Source organism: Armigeres subalbatus, chromosome 3 (genome assembly GCF_024139115.2).
Source record: "Armigeres subalbatus isolate Guangzhou_Male chromosome 3, GZ_Asu_2, whole genome shotgun sequence".
Classification (NCBI taxonomy): Eukaryota; Metazoa; Arthropoda; class Insecta; order Diptera; family Culicidae; genus Armigeres; species Armigeres subalbatus.
This window is the reverse complement of record NC_085141.1, coordinates 195,369,202-195,384,774: the sequence shown is the minus strand read 5'-3', so window position 1 is coordinate 195,384,774 and position 15,573 is coordinate 195,369,202. Positions and strand designations below refer to the sequence as shown.

General features: G+C 37.5%; 1 protein-coding gene across 3 annotated transcripts in view; it reads left to right on the top strand.

Moving 5' to 3' along the window:
- The first annotated feature begins 773 nt into the window (after positions 1–773).
- LOC134224407 (TWiK family of potassium channels protein 7) overlaps positions 774–15,573 on the top strand; it is a 333,804-nt gene continuing 319,004 nt past the window's right edge. For 2 of the 3 annotated variants that reach the window (XM_062703739.1, XM_062703738.1), the window contains exon 1: positions 774–1,254. The gene's annotated coding sequence lies outside the window, so the exon portion shown is untranslated. The remainder of the gene's footprint in view (positions 1,255–15,573) is intronic. The other variant, XM_062703740.1, reaches the window with a different exon arrangement.

Below are 15,573 nucleotides of genomic sequence, written 5' to 3'. Positions count from 1 at the left end.
AAATCCCAGATAGTAATCCATAAGCAGTTGGGATAAGGAAGTTGAAGAATATACTTGACATGACAGCTATCAGTATGCAATCTACGAAATACTCCGTTACAACGCAACGCAATGAACATATATAACCTTTTGGTACACTTAGTGTACGAGAAATGCAAAAAAGTAAGAATTGTAAATATTATGCTCCCTTTGCTATTTGCTTTGCTAAATCAACATTACCGCTAGGTGGAATAATATGTTTTTTCAATGGCATAATAAAGAAAAATCTGAACGTTGATTTCACTTGAGAAACACATGTTTTGCGGCAGTGACATGGTAGTGAGGCTTTTGGCACTCATGATTAACCGATTTAATCCTAACTTTGAGTTTTATTAATCTCATAGAGCAGCATATGTTATAAAAACCCCTATCGACATTGAAATTTGAGATAAGGAGTGGAGATGATATTTCATGCAAACATTCAAGAGAATGGAAGCTGGACCTCTCTTCCCGTATATGCGATACTCTCCAATAAACGAATGTTTCAAATTTACTCATTCTTGAACAACTTCGGACCTTCTCTTCAATGGGTGGTTTTTGGGTGGCGCAGTCGCATTCGATCCTTACAGGGTGAAGAAAATCTAATACTTGTTTTGAACCAGTGAAAGGAAAAGACATGGGAAACCTGTACATGGCAGCATGAATAGCAGTATGCATCTGGAAAGCAGGACTGTGGAAGGCTCGAATCCTGCAGCATTTTCCGTTGTCGCCTCTGTCAGTCTCGTGTTTATGCTCGACGGTGGCACATGTTGATGGCTCTTGGTGGTGACAACAGTGATTCAATTTATTGACACCGCTATCCTGGATTATAATGTGGGTTATCGTGACGTGAGAGACGCGGGTGGAGGAGCCAATTTATTGTATTAACAACAACAGGCTATCCAGTAGTTTGACGATATCGGAAAAGGGTGTGCTATTCAACGCAATTGGGTTGGAAAAAGATTTTGCAATCATATAGGAAGAGTGATTATTTTAGTGAAGGTATTCAAGCGAACGGGAGTTTATAAAGAAGATTTTGTGTGGAATCTGCGAAGCAAGTGGTACAGTGGTTCACTCCAGCAATTTCAAAAGTAATTTATAGTGATAAAATATGTGTAATTATAGCATCATTCATTTTAACAAATGCTCAATCGCGGAATTAATATTGTACATTGGATGAATGTCCTTAATTAAGGATTTTTTGGATAACATCTTCGAATTTTGATCTAGAATAAGGTAAGGTTTTAATCTTCAAAACAGCTGCCGACGGGTATTCCAATAGATTTCTAACCGGCTTTCTTTGCATAGTTTTTTTTTTTAATTTATAATCAATTAGTATATCTGAAATGTTCTTGTTTCCATGTTTTGTTCATTTGATTTATATACAAAAACTGTTACATTAACCAGAACTCAGTCGAAACTCAGTTACAAACAGATTAAAAAAGATAATAAGAAACGTGAAGTGAATTGTCCTTCAGTACAGAGACAAAGTGGAGATATGGGATAACTGTTTCTAACTTATTCACACCCAGGAAATCGGTATTATTAATCTTAGTTTCCGCTACATAAAATTACAAAATAGCTTCAAATACCCTGTTTCCTCTACGTGTTATATATTATTGGTTTGTCTTAATAAAACCTAACTCTACTGATTTAAGCTGTAAGAAACAAAAATATCTCCAAACAGTTTCCATTTTTATATAAATGTTATCAATTAAGGTAATGTAGTTAGGTAGAGTTATAAATGATTAGTTATGAATAATTACAGCTGCATTGTAATAACGAATTAGAAATACATTTCAAAATTCCAAAATTAAAATCAAAATTCTAAAAATCTTTTAAGTACAGTAAAAAGAAATCTCGCTTTACTTTTTTAAAGGACCTAAGTAACATTTTTTTTCACGAATTAATTTGAGTACTGCAAACAAAAGCTTTCATGTTGTTCTGTTGATTAGCGCAATCAAATTAATTCATGAAAAAAATGTTACTTAGGTCCTTTTGAAAAGTTAAGGGAGAAATCCTCTTTTAAATGAGCACGAAATGTGTTTGTAGATAACTTAGTGAAAGTACATTTTTGTTCTTAAAGTCACCAAGTATGGGCAATAAGATGGCTAGTATGGGAAAAAACTTATGTAAAATATTTTGATGGATGTTTGATTCCATTTTATTAGATGCTGCTTTTGACAAATTTTATACTACACGATGAACGTTTCGGCAGTCTTAAAATAATTTATATTTTGTATGGAAAATATATGGTGACATATCGGAAATTTGTTTAAAAGTTAACTAGGCTGTGCCTCCTATCGAAAGCAACGTGTTGCGAGACAATTACTGTAAGAACATTTTTAAGTGATTTTTATTGATGAAACAAGCTTTTTTTTTAGTAAAATCATTGTATGATACAAATACAGTAATATCCCGGCTTTATCATCCCCCTCCCAACTGGTGAATTTTGGGGTGATAAAATAGGAAATGTGACAAAATCGAAAAAAAACTCAATTTTTTATTTTGTTTCACAAGTATGGATCAATGTATGCCTTTGGAGCCCAAAATACTTGAACGAAACCCGTAATTAATGTTAATGTTTAAATTCTTGATAGATACTCAGAAGTGTTTCATAATAAGCCACATGCGGTGAAAGTTATTTCATGAGAATCATTGTTGTTTGCGGTAGTATTTACAAAAATAAATAGAACGACAAACATTTTCAAAAAAAAAATGGGATGACAAAAGATGAAATCGGGTCGAAGCGGGATACAATCGGGGGTAGACAATTTCATGGAGTGACAAAATCGGGTCAATACTGTAATCAATTATTATCCAACATTTTTATTTCAAGAGGCACATTTTATAAATGCTGCCTATGTATACAATTCATCCACTAAATTTATTGTTTCAAGCTTAACTTCTTAACATGTCCGTTTTATCCACACGCGCACACGCAGCCATTTTCTTACGCTCCATATAAATAAAAATTGATTTGTATGGGAAAATCTTACATGGGGGTAGGGGAGTTGAATAATCCAGAAAAATTGCTTACGTAAATAGTGTACGGCCTTGGGTTGATACATTTTGTTTGCACTGTATTTGAAAAGTTATAAGTATTAAACATTCTTATTAAAAAAAAATAATTCCCTGCTGGAAATATAAATCTTCTCCATAACTATAACTATATAAATTAAATTCTTATAAGCATAATGAATTTTCATTACAATTATTAATTATTATTACAAATTCGTTTAAGTCGTAATTCGTTAATTCGTCACAGGAATAACAAATTCATATACAAAAATCTTATAAGAATTGGAATTTTAGACTCGATTATCCGGAGTATCTCTTTTTCTTCGTTTTTTTTAATTTTAAGTTTTAAATTTCAATGTTATAATATACAATATGATTAATTTAACATTATGGGACGTATCTAGATTGTGACAAGGGGTTGAAAAAGGTTTTTTTGTATATTGAAATTTGATTAATGAAATATTCAAATAAATATATTACTTTATATTCATACAAAATATTATGATGTTATATACCAATCGACTCAGCTCGTCGAGCTGAACAAATGTCTGTCTGTCCGTGTGTATGTGTGTGTGTGCACGAAAACCGAAAAAGATTAGCCACATTTTCATATAGTAATTCTTTTCTATATTTTTCTCACAACAAGTTGCATTCGACAGGGGACAAAGTCACTATTGAATTTGATAATGATCGACCATTGCGTTTAAAAGTTATTAAGAAAATGGAATTTAACTATATAAGCACCATATAAGGTTGGTGTCTTGGCTAAATGCGAGAAAGGCAGTATCACCCCTCGGTGAATTAAGTTGGTTTTTTTTTCAATGCATTTACTTGATCGATTGTTAATTAAGTTGTTGTATTTGAGACAAAATCTTCGGACTTTCCATTTATATCAATCCAATGTGGTTCAAAAACTGATGAAGCAGTCGCTTGTTTGACAGATTGAAACGTAGCCTCGCCACCATAGAACGATATGTTTGGGTGCATAACAAGTATGGCAGAATTCGCTCTCAATAGATAATTAGCAACGATTTAGATCATAACAAGACATGAAAAACATTGCTCGTCACCTGATATAAATGTGAAAAAAAATTAGCAGAGAAATATTTCTCCCGCCGACATTGTGATAAAACGTTTCGTTTTAGAACAATTGTCATTGAGGACCATGTGTAAAACAAGTCGAAATGCGTCTCAAGCACCGATGTCCTTACAGTTGAAGGATGGAATTTGGAGGAAGGAATTTATTTTGCAGAATATTCTAAATTAAATAATTTCGTAATGCTTGCAACGTGTCTTTCTCGAACACGAAGTGTACCGAAAAACTATATATTCGCTCCAAAAACAAACATCTAAAATATGTATACGACAGAATCGCATTTGCCAAGCAATAGAATCGCATCGTGATTGTCGTGTGCTTGAGGAAACCTTAAATGTTTAAATACCCAGGAAACAAAGGGTCGTACACTTATTACGTAAGCAATTTTCCCCCTCCCCCCATGTAAGATTTTTTCCATACAAATGATTTTTTATTTATATGGCGCGTAATAAAACAAAAGACCCCCTCCCCCCAAAAGTGCTTACGTAATATGTGTACGGCCCCAAATCGGATAAGGAAAAGTGCCACAAAATTGAGTTATATTGTTGAAAATTGACAAAATCAAACTATGGGTTTAGAAATAATGGTCAAAATGCTAATTTTTGCACAAAAAGCGTGTAAATATTCTAGCCATTTTTTTGGCACCTATTCTCACCCAACAAATTGCATTCAAATGGAAATCCTGTCTTATCATTCCATATTGGAAATTGACTGGATCGGACTATGTGCTCAAAAGCTATGGCAAAAATACTGTTTTCCATAATACACCAGAAAGTCACCGATATCGCTAAGAGGGTTAATCAGGGGTTTTCCTAAATAATTTCTAACCATACCACTGCAAATAAAATAAAACATAAGTTTTTCGTTATTTAATTGCAGATTTGATTTTTTTGCTGGTGATTTGATTATCCGGAGGATTCGATTATTTGGAGTGAAAAAAATCGATACTCCGGATAATCGAGGCCTACCTGTAGTAAAATTATTCGTCTATTCTTCCATTGGTGTATAAATGTCGGCATAATATCAACTTGTGTCAAAATTATGGATCTATGACAAGAGAGTGCCCCCAACCGAACCTCGTCCACTATCCATAAACCCTTCAGAAAGATGAAATTTAAACTGGTGGTTGCAAGTAAAAAAGTAGAAATAGTTCGGCCTCATTAGTATGAACCCGAAACCCGTCGACCTGCTCTATCATATCTATAGTGTTTGAACTGTTCATAAATATCAATATTAAAACATGCTTTGATGCTCAAATAGAATTTAGAATTCGACATCAAGTAAATAATTGCTCAGCTTGGTCTCCATGGATAAACGCAATTTTAGGACATTGTGCAGGATAGCGAGTGGCATTATACCTACTTATCAAAATTATACTGTACTAACTGTGCAATTTTCAGTTGAAAAAACACATAAACACATACGTAGGGCTTATCATATTTTTATCCAATTTTATAGAAAAAATCAGAAGGGTTATGTACAAGACACAACCGTCCAACGTAAACTACGTAAGGCAGTTTTATTCATTGAGGATTGTAGTGCCATCATGCATGAATATTTTTAGAAAATTCATTTGATTACTTATTTTTCGAACAAAACTAGCGTATCTTAAGATATGAAAATTGTTGGATACGACAATTGTTTAAAAAATATTTACTATGAAAACCCAAATTTATTCCTCAGAAACATTCCAATCATAGGCATATCTTGTTTTTCGTGCATCACTAGATATCATAAAATGTCAATCATGTACCAAATCATGTACCATCATTGCATGATATTTACGTGTTCTTCATTGTTGAATGCATTGAATTAACTGTTTTTCGTCTAAAACAATGGCTAATATTTGCATACATAAACAAAACATACGCCTCGATTGCGTTTTGACGCTTTTTAGAACGAAATCATTTTTCGGTGAGTGAGCGAAGCGATGCGATTCTGGCCGAGAAACCCAAGCGCGATGCTCCGCCTACAGAATCGCAGGCGAGTTAGCTCGTGCATGAAACCTCGATGATTCAGATTTGAGTATGATTTTACCAACACTGAGTGTCACTATGGATGAAATATCCGTGAAATATCATTTTATCAATATAATTGCAAGACTTTTGAATCAGGGATCAAGAAGGTGATAACTCTTCTGTAACTCATATAGCCCGTTTCAAGAACGTATGCGTTCCGAAGCTTTTGTCGTGTACAATAAGTACCGCATGATTGCACCCACATATTATAAAAATATCTTAAGTGCATTCACACTTCCTGAATCAAAGTTAAATCCTTCTGACTCAGGTGCGCATTTAATTGGACAAAATATTATTAGGCCGATATAAATATCTTTTAAAATAAGTCTCCCCCCTTCTGATTGTTTTGCTGAAAAACAACAATTTTAGGGGCACAAAAAAAATTCAGGTAAATTTTGAGATTTTTAAAAACATTCTTCAACAAACCCGAGGAATTTTTTTTCAATTTTTTTTAACATTTTAATATTTATTTTTTACTAGCAGACCCGACGAACTTTATTTCGTCTAAAATTGATTTATTCTCTGATTAGTTCTCGAGTTATGCAGAAATTTATGGTTCATTTGTATGGGAGCCCCTCTCTCCAGAAGGGGGAGGCGTTGCAAACCTAAAACCTCCACACGCCAGATTTGGTTTCATTTGCTTGATCTCGAGTTATGATGAAATTGGTGTTTCATTTGTATAGGAGCCAGGTTTCAAAGAGGAGAGGGGTCTCGAACCATCTTAAGAACCTTCCCAGGCCCCAAAAACCTCTGCATTCAAATTTTCACGCCGCTCGTTTCAGTAGAAGAAGAAGAAGAAGACTACCCCCTCCCACTTGACTTTGCGGAGACTATATCTTAATCTTCTATATATGTACATAAAAATGAATTTCTGTCTGTCTGAACCCTATAGACTTGGAGACTACTGAACCGATTGGCGTGAAAACTTGTATGCAGAGGTTTTTGGGGCCGGGTAAGATGATTCGAGGCCCATCCCTTCTTTGGAATGGGGGGCTCCCATACAAATGAAACAGAAATTTCGACATAACTCGATAACTAATAAGAGTATAAATCGCTTTCAGGCGAAACGAAGTTCGTCGGGTCTGCTAGTCTTCTATATAATAAACATGAGTTGAGATTTCCTTCCTAATCGATTCGTTTTGAGATCCGCAAGGTTTGTATGTACAAAAAGTTGGTGAATTTAACAGGGAAATGTAAAAAATCATTAGAATACTATTTTGGGTCAGCTGTTGAGGAAAACAAAACAAACGAACGAAAATTGATCTAGAGTGCGGTGCTGCAAATAGTTCATTGTAACATTTTCAACATCCGGGCAAAACTGGATTTGTTTCGCTAGTTTTTAATAAATATGTGTATAACGGCCTTATTAGTTTTCAGTTTGCAAAAAAATGCTCAACATTTTTCCAAAGTCGTTTTTAAATATAAACATGTTTGTGCAATTACATTGCGATGATTGCATTACTGGCAAGGGCATTGGCATTGATAACAATTGATCGTCTCATGCCTGCACAAACATGTCCCTATCTGCATCACTTTTTACACACCATGCACTACATTACGCATTTTTGTTACATTTGTTTCGACCGCGGTCACTGGTCCGGCTCCATTGTTCTACTTTTTGTGGGAAACACCGCACAAAAAGCAGAGTCCAAAAGCCAACCGCACTGAATGACGACGACCGAAACGTGACTCTTGCGGACAAGAAAAGAGGGTGTTGCCAAAATGATCCGATACCCTATTTTAACGTTCATAACCCAAAGTTTCAATATAATTGACAAATTGGTAGAGAATTTCCGAGTCGATTGATATATAAATCTCAAAAATCCATCGGAAGATAAAGACGCTATCAAAGTTCAAAATCTTACATGATTTCGTGACGGTCTCGAATTCGGAAATTTTCATTTGTCACCCTGTACCCAAGTCTTCCCCTTAGACGTAGTTTACGTCAAAAAAAAAAACTCCCCATGAACCAACTGTGCACAAAGTACACACTGGCACCACATGTGCTCCAACACTCACCCACCTTTGCCACGAGATTGCCAACATGGATATAAAATGCACCTTGCAGGAGGTATCCCAAGTTGACAGTTCACTGCTCAGGTAGTCCTAATTCAGTGTGGTGGTCACCCCGTCAGTGGGTAGCACCACTTGTCTGCCAAGCCAATGGCGACCCTAGCGGCGGTGTCCTTCTATGCCACTTCTTCCCAGCTACGAGGCAGACCCACTCTTGGTTCTACCGCGACCCACAGGGTGGCATAACTAGAAGATATGGCACCCTAGCATCCTACTACCTAAACAGCCCAATCACTCCATGAGGGCATTATTGTTGATGCCCTCAATTTATCCGCTCCCCTGTCGAAGCCGGGACACTCCCCACGAAGCCGGGACACTGGACGTCATATTGTCCGCTTTCTTCCAGAGTAGGTATCAATATCTCAGCGTTTTCAGTTTTTGAAGTAGAGTCCCTTTTTGTATATAAACATCAGTCCGTCACTTTTGAAAACGTCTTTGTCTGTTTCGGAGGTTACGAAGTTCCAGAGTTCACTACTCTTGATTGAACGGAATTCGTAGATTGAGACTGAATTAGATTTTTTTATTGTGGATACGACGAATTTGCACTTAGAGGGGAAAATGGTGCGCTGTTTGTTTTTTTTTAACTTCTATAGGGTAAATCTGGGTGCGATGCCGCGTTGGCGTAGATGCCACACTTGAGATCTGGTAGAACAGATTTGATTTATTGGCGTAAATGTAACTGAATATGAATACTGAATAGTAACTGAGTATGTAGAAGCGGTAGTCGTATTGCCACCTAGTCCGATTAATATGTGAATCTGTATATGTTTTTTAACTTCAATTTTTATTTTACCTTTTATATAAAGCATTTTAAAATTCTGCAAGCATCGTCACACTTCATGAAAACCTATCTTCTTTGAATCAAATGCAAAATTGCGTTCATTTACTATTGGATTGTTAATAAATTGACAAACGCTCCATATATTGAATTATCAATCAAACACGACCTTACGAACAAGTGCAGTTCTGGAATCGATTAACAGATCGGAACTCTTGCATCTCCTTTGTCACTTGCCTAATCATATCATTCCAATTGAATGCTTATACGGTTCATCGCCTCTACACCTCGGGAAACCAATCAAAACCCGTTTGTAGCCTTGTGCAATGAAAGGAAACGATTCGATAAATAACAAAATATTCAATGTCTAATTGAAATTAATATGTTTGACTTGAATTAATAGATTGCTGGTCATCTGGCATATCTCTTTGGGGTATCAAGCAGAGCAACGGAAAATTGTTTGGCATCGTACTGAGCAGATTGGCTTATGGAACGAAGTCGTATGTGTGCATCCTACGCTTGAGTACCTACCTTCTGCTTCGATGAGATTAGCTTTTAATGGAAATTACGGTGCAACGGAGAGAACGGATATCGCACAGGATTGAACGTTACGATTTACCATACGTTGGCCACTTGGTAAGGCACAGAGCAGTTTATACCATTTCCGCCCTAAAATTGGCAATTCTGATCCCAGCAAGCACTGATCCATATTGGCATTTGATATTCGATTTTGGAGCTTTCAACAATGGAGCATAACTTTGCGTGTTGCATATCGATAGTTGAATTCTCAATGAAAATGCACTTTGCCTAATGCATAGACGGAGAACGTCATTTGATGTTACAAATGCAGTTGGTACAATGCTACGTTTGTCGGTTTTAGGGAATATTCTAATGGATAGCTTATAGCTACATTTATTCTTTTTAATATTGAGTAAACCTCAGCATACATATATGTGATATATTTAAAAAATATAACGAAGATTGCACCAGTTTAGATAGAGCATAGATTCGAATTATCGGAACGGTTAATTAAGATGCGGGTTTCGCTAAGTGAGAGCTCTTGAGTATTCCTTTTCGCTATGTAGGTTTCTTTTAACCTGCGCTTAATGGGGAAGCTTCATTATCAGTATATTGGAAAAATAAACTTCCTTATACTCCGGAGACGAGCCAGCCTCGGGCTAAAAGTCTCCCTAATAAAGACAATAAAAAAACTTCCCCATACTAATTTGTATACAAACTTGAAACGGCTAGTGCTAAACCAGACGACACTCAGAACATGATAAAGAATCAGATGAGCACTGTGGAGCAAAATCGAACCACCATAATGTATGTATATTGCCTCCACTTTAGCATCTTAAGTTGCATGATATACGATTTTGTGTTGACTGGGCTAGAAGTTTAAGAATACAAAAGGTAAAAGTCTTATAATTATGACTTTCAGGAGATAGGCTCCATTATTTACATTCATCTATTTTCAATGGATTTTTATTTCTTACTAGTCGACCCGGCGACCCGACGTTGTCCTGCATAGTAGGCGGAAATGCGTGTGTTGTGAACTGCTCATGCGAAATTTCCATACGAATGTTAATTTTAGTTTTTCATGATTTACTTAACCCTGCCCATGATTTTCACAAGAGGAAATATCATATAAACCCGTCGGAAACTATAATGAACGTTTCCGCTGAAGGAATGAAGAAAATCCATTCAGCCGTTTTCGAGTTATGCGGATACGAACACAGACCATTTCATTTTTATTATATAGAAAAGATACTAGTCGACCCGGCAGACGTTGTCCTGCGAAGTTGTTAGATTTTTATACAAAAATGTAAGAAAAGCTTTCAAAATTGTTAGATTCCTTTACAATATTTGTATAAGAATCTAGCAATTTTGCATATGCCCAGTTCTTATACAGGTTTTGGTAGATTCCTGAACAGAATTGTTGGATAATCTAACATCCTCCGATTGGGTGTACAGTCGAACTCAAACCGTGATGGCAAAAACAGTGAAGCAACTCCATTCAGTAGTGTGCGCGTTCAAAGAACGGCATCCCGCCGTTCGAAAACGGACATCGTGCGGCACTTTGTAGACGCCGGATACGTCCGTTCAGGTATCTAAAACATCTTGGCATCGAAAGAAAGTCCGGTTCCGGACGGCCGATGACTCTGAGCGTCAGGAAGCGGAAGTCGCGTCCACTCACATTCCGAAAAAAATCCATTTTTGAACGCAAACGTTAACACCTAATTGTTCCATAAAACTTTATATATCCATAAAATTGTTTGGGACTATACATAAAGAATATTTTGAGGATTCATAACTACGCTTAAATTTTGCAAATACGAGGAAAATATGTTCCGTCATCAATTTTGCACGGGAATTCAAAACTTTTTTGCGTGAAGGGCATTCCCAGAAATTGGATTTATGATTGCCCCCACAATTTGTGCACTTAAATTTATTGGAATCTTCTCTCACAGGACATGCGTCCTTGGCGTGAGAGGTTCCACCACAAATCATGCATTTAGCATCCATGTGACAATGTTTGGTTCCATGACCCCACTTTTGGCACTTACTGCACTGGGTGGGGTTTTGGAAATTTCCCCCAGGCCTGCGGAAATGTTCCCATGTAACACGGACATGAGACATAATACAGGCCTTTTCCAAACTTTTCATATTATTTAGTTCACTTTTGTTAAAATGAACTAAATAAAATTCTTGAGAAATGCCCCTCTGGGAAGTACCAGAGTGGAATTTCTTTTTCATCTTAATTACTTGGACTGGTGAAAATCCAAGTTATTGAGAAATTTCAATTTTAATCTCATCCAGTGATTTGTCGGATTTCCGGATAAACTGATACGGTTGATCAAGGCGACGATGGATCGGGTGATGTGCGTAGTTCGAGTGTCAGGGGCATTCTCGAGTCCCTTCGAAACCCGTAGAGGGTTACGGCAAGGTGATGGTCTTTCGTGTCTGCTATTCAACATCGCTTTGGAGGGAGTAATACGAAGGGCAGGGATTGACACGAGTGGTACGATTTTCACCAAGTCCGTCCAGTTATTTGGTTTCGCCGACGACATTGATATCATGGTACGTAACTTTGAGAGGATGGAGGAAGCCTACATCAGACTGAAAAGCGAAGCTAAACGGATTGGACTAGTCATCAACACGTCGAAGACGAAGTACATGATAGGAAGAGGCTCAAGAGAGGTCAATGTGAGCCACCCACCACGAGTTTCTATCGGTGGTGACGAAATCGAGGTGGTTGAAGAATTCGTGTACTTGGGCTCACTGGTGACCGCCGATAACGATACCAGCAGAGAAATTCGGAGACGCATAGTGGCTGGAAATCGTACGTACTTTGGACTCCGCAAGACGCTTCGATCGAATAGAGTTCGCCGCCGTACCAAACTGACTATCTACAAAACGCTTATAAGACCGGTAGTTCTCTACGGACACGAGACCTGGACGATGCTCGTGAAGGACCAACGCGCACTGGGAGTTTTCGAAAGGAAAGTGTTGCGTACCATCTATGGTGGGTTGCAGATGGCGGACGGTACGTGGAGGAGGCGAAAATCGGAAGACTGCGGTGGGCCGGGCACGTAGCCAGAATGTCGGACAGTAATCCGGTGAAAATGGTTCTCGACAACGATCCGACGGGAACAAGAAGGCGAGGTGCACAGCGGGCAAGGTGGATCGATCAGGTGGAGGACGACTTGCGGACCCTCCGCAGACTGCGTGGTTGGCGAAGTGCAGCCATGAACCGAGCTGAATGGAGAATTCTTTTATGTGCAGCACAGGCCACTCCGGCCTTAGTCTGATGATAAATAAATAAATGATTTGTCATCACTGGGGAGACCTTTCAAAACGACTTTGAACAATCGCTCAGTTTTGTCGTCGTATGTGAAGAATTTATGGCGCTTCTCAGTTAAATACTGAAGAAGACGTTTGCGATCGTCAAAGGATCCCGGCAAAACGCGGCAGTCACCCTTCCTAGCAATCTGAAATGAAACTTTGATCCTCTGAAGGTTACTCAAGATTTCATTCCGAAAGCCAGAAAACTCGGCAACAGATACCACAATTGGCGGAATCCTTTGTTTCTTCGCATGAATCGAATCACCTGGGCTAAAGGTAGATTCGATTTGCTCAATTTCATCATTAATCAAATCGAACTGATTGCTCAGTTCGATAGGAGAAGAAACAATGTCAACATTAGATTTAGAAGGAATATCTGAAGTCTCCAGCTTCTTTCTATTTTTTCCGCGCTTGGGCAGGACGGTCTTGAAACCTTGTTTCTTTGAAGGAAGTGGAGAATTCAGAGATTCCCCCTTCCTCTTGTTTTTATTAATGCTCATTGCTGAGCGTGGAGACGTGACCTTCTAAGAGTTTTTTTTTCCAGAACGGTGTCCCTGCAGGATTACCACCGCTTGTCGGAATTTTACTTCCGCAAACGGGTCCAACGTAAAACGAAGGCACGGGTCCTTGCAAAGATCGTAACGGGATCAGTGGGTACAAATAGCGCTGAGAAGCACTGTTGAAATTAAAATAGCTTCGGGTAGTATTAAAAACTTCCTTCCGCAAAGAGAGAAAGAACCGCACAGCACGAAAGCACGATGCGGTCTGTACGCATCTCCTTTCGATAGCTCTTTCGTATGATGGTTTACATGGTTTGCTCGTTTCGAGTGGAGGTACGCAACGCCACGCCACGCCCAGTATATAACACATTGCAGAACAGTGGAAAAGCGTTGTGAAACACTCTGAACAGAGATTGAGATTGCCGCCTCGCAGCTCAGTGTTCTCATTTAGCACTTCCATGGTTATTAAAGCGAGGTTTCTAAGCCAAGTTACCATTTTTGCATCCGTATATCATGATACTTTTATGCCAGGGAAGTCGAGAAAATTTCCTACTCAAAATTGTCCACGTCGGACCACCTTTAGCATACGTTAGGAGAAATGTCAAAAAAGTAAAGTAGAATCACGGAAAAATTTCCACAGCGAGATATGGGATGCAATTCTTTAAATAATTTTAAAAATTTCAAAATGATATGTACCTATTTGAAAATAATTTTGAGCACTGGGTTAGACTTTTGATTATCTACTTTGTACATTAGAGTGATTCAAATTTTGACTTTTTCGCTCCCCTGTGCTTAAACGATTGTTTTTGCTATTTTAATAGTCCTCCAAAATTTTTAGCTGATTTGGATGTAATTAGGTTGTGCACGTGCCGTTTGAAGGTTATATGAAAATTACTATGAGAATGGCCACTTATGTAAAGGATCGTTTCGTGAAGCAACATAGAATCTATTTGAATATATTTAACGCATCGCCATCATAGAATAGATCCTCAGCTGAAAGTAAGTTGTTGTTGCGAAGCAATCTGACTTTTGTGAGCAAAATTATAAAGAAAACAGAAATGCTCATTATTGATATTGATGTTATTCTTTTACGTGTTAAATTGAATTTCCCACAATTCAGTATTTTCCTAATAACTTTTGTTGCCAGCATCAAATCGTTTAGCAACAACGACGATATTTTCCCTTGTTAAATTTCCCATGTTGCTAACGTATTCATTAGGGTGGTTCAAAAAATCGATTTTGCTCCACAGTGCTCATCTGATTCTTTACCATGTTCTGAGTGTCCTCTGAAAATTTGAGCTCATTTGGATTAAAACTGATTTAGCACAAGCCGTTTCAAGTTTGCATGCAAATTAGTATGGGGAAATTTATTTTTTCATTATACTGTTAATGACGTTCCCCCATTAAGCGCAGGTTAAAAGAAAACCTACATAGCTAAAAGGAATACTCAACAGCTTTCACCCAACGAAAATCGCATGTTGATTAATCGCCCTAATAATTAGTAATGGATTTTAAGACAGGATGCGAATCTTTAGTCATGATCGTTAAACTTCTTTGAGGGCATCACTGAAATGTGCAGTGCAACATAGTAGCCTGAATTTGTGTGTGCTATCTTTCGCGCCATCAGCAGCAATGTTGCCTGTTGATGAGTTATGCAACTAGCTCCAGAAAACCACGTTATGGATTAAATTCGATTACTAATTATTGGAACGATTAATTGAGATGCGGTTTTCACTGAGTGAAAGCTGTTGAGTATTCCTTTTAGCTATGTAGGTTTTCTTTTAACCTGCGCTTGATGGGGAGGCATCATTAACAGTAAAATGAAAAATTAAATTTCCCCATACTAATTTGCATGCAAACTTGAAACGGCTTGTGCTAAATCAGTTTTAATCCAAATGAGCTCAAATTTTCAGAAGACACTCAGAACATGGTAAAGAATCAGATGAGCACTGTGGAGCAAAATCGATTTTTTGAACCACCCTAGTATTCATACATTTTTACAGCTTAATGAGCAATGATGGGGAACGGTTTTTCACAAAAGTTACTGTTTTCATAGTAATTTTCATACAAGCTTCAAACTGCTTGTGCTCAGTCAAATTACATCCAAATTAGCTAAAAATTTAGGACGATTATTAAAATGGCAAATGCCATCGTTTAGGCATAGGGGAGCAAAAAAGTCAAAATTTGAATCACTCTATTGTACATATATTCATTTGATTGTTC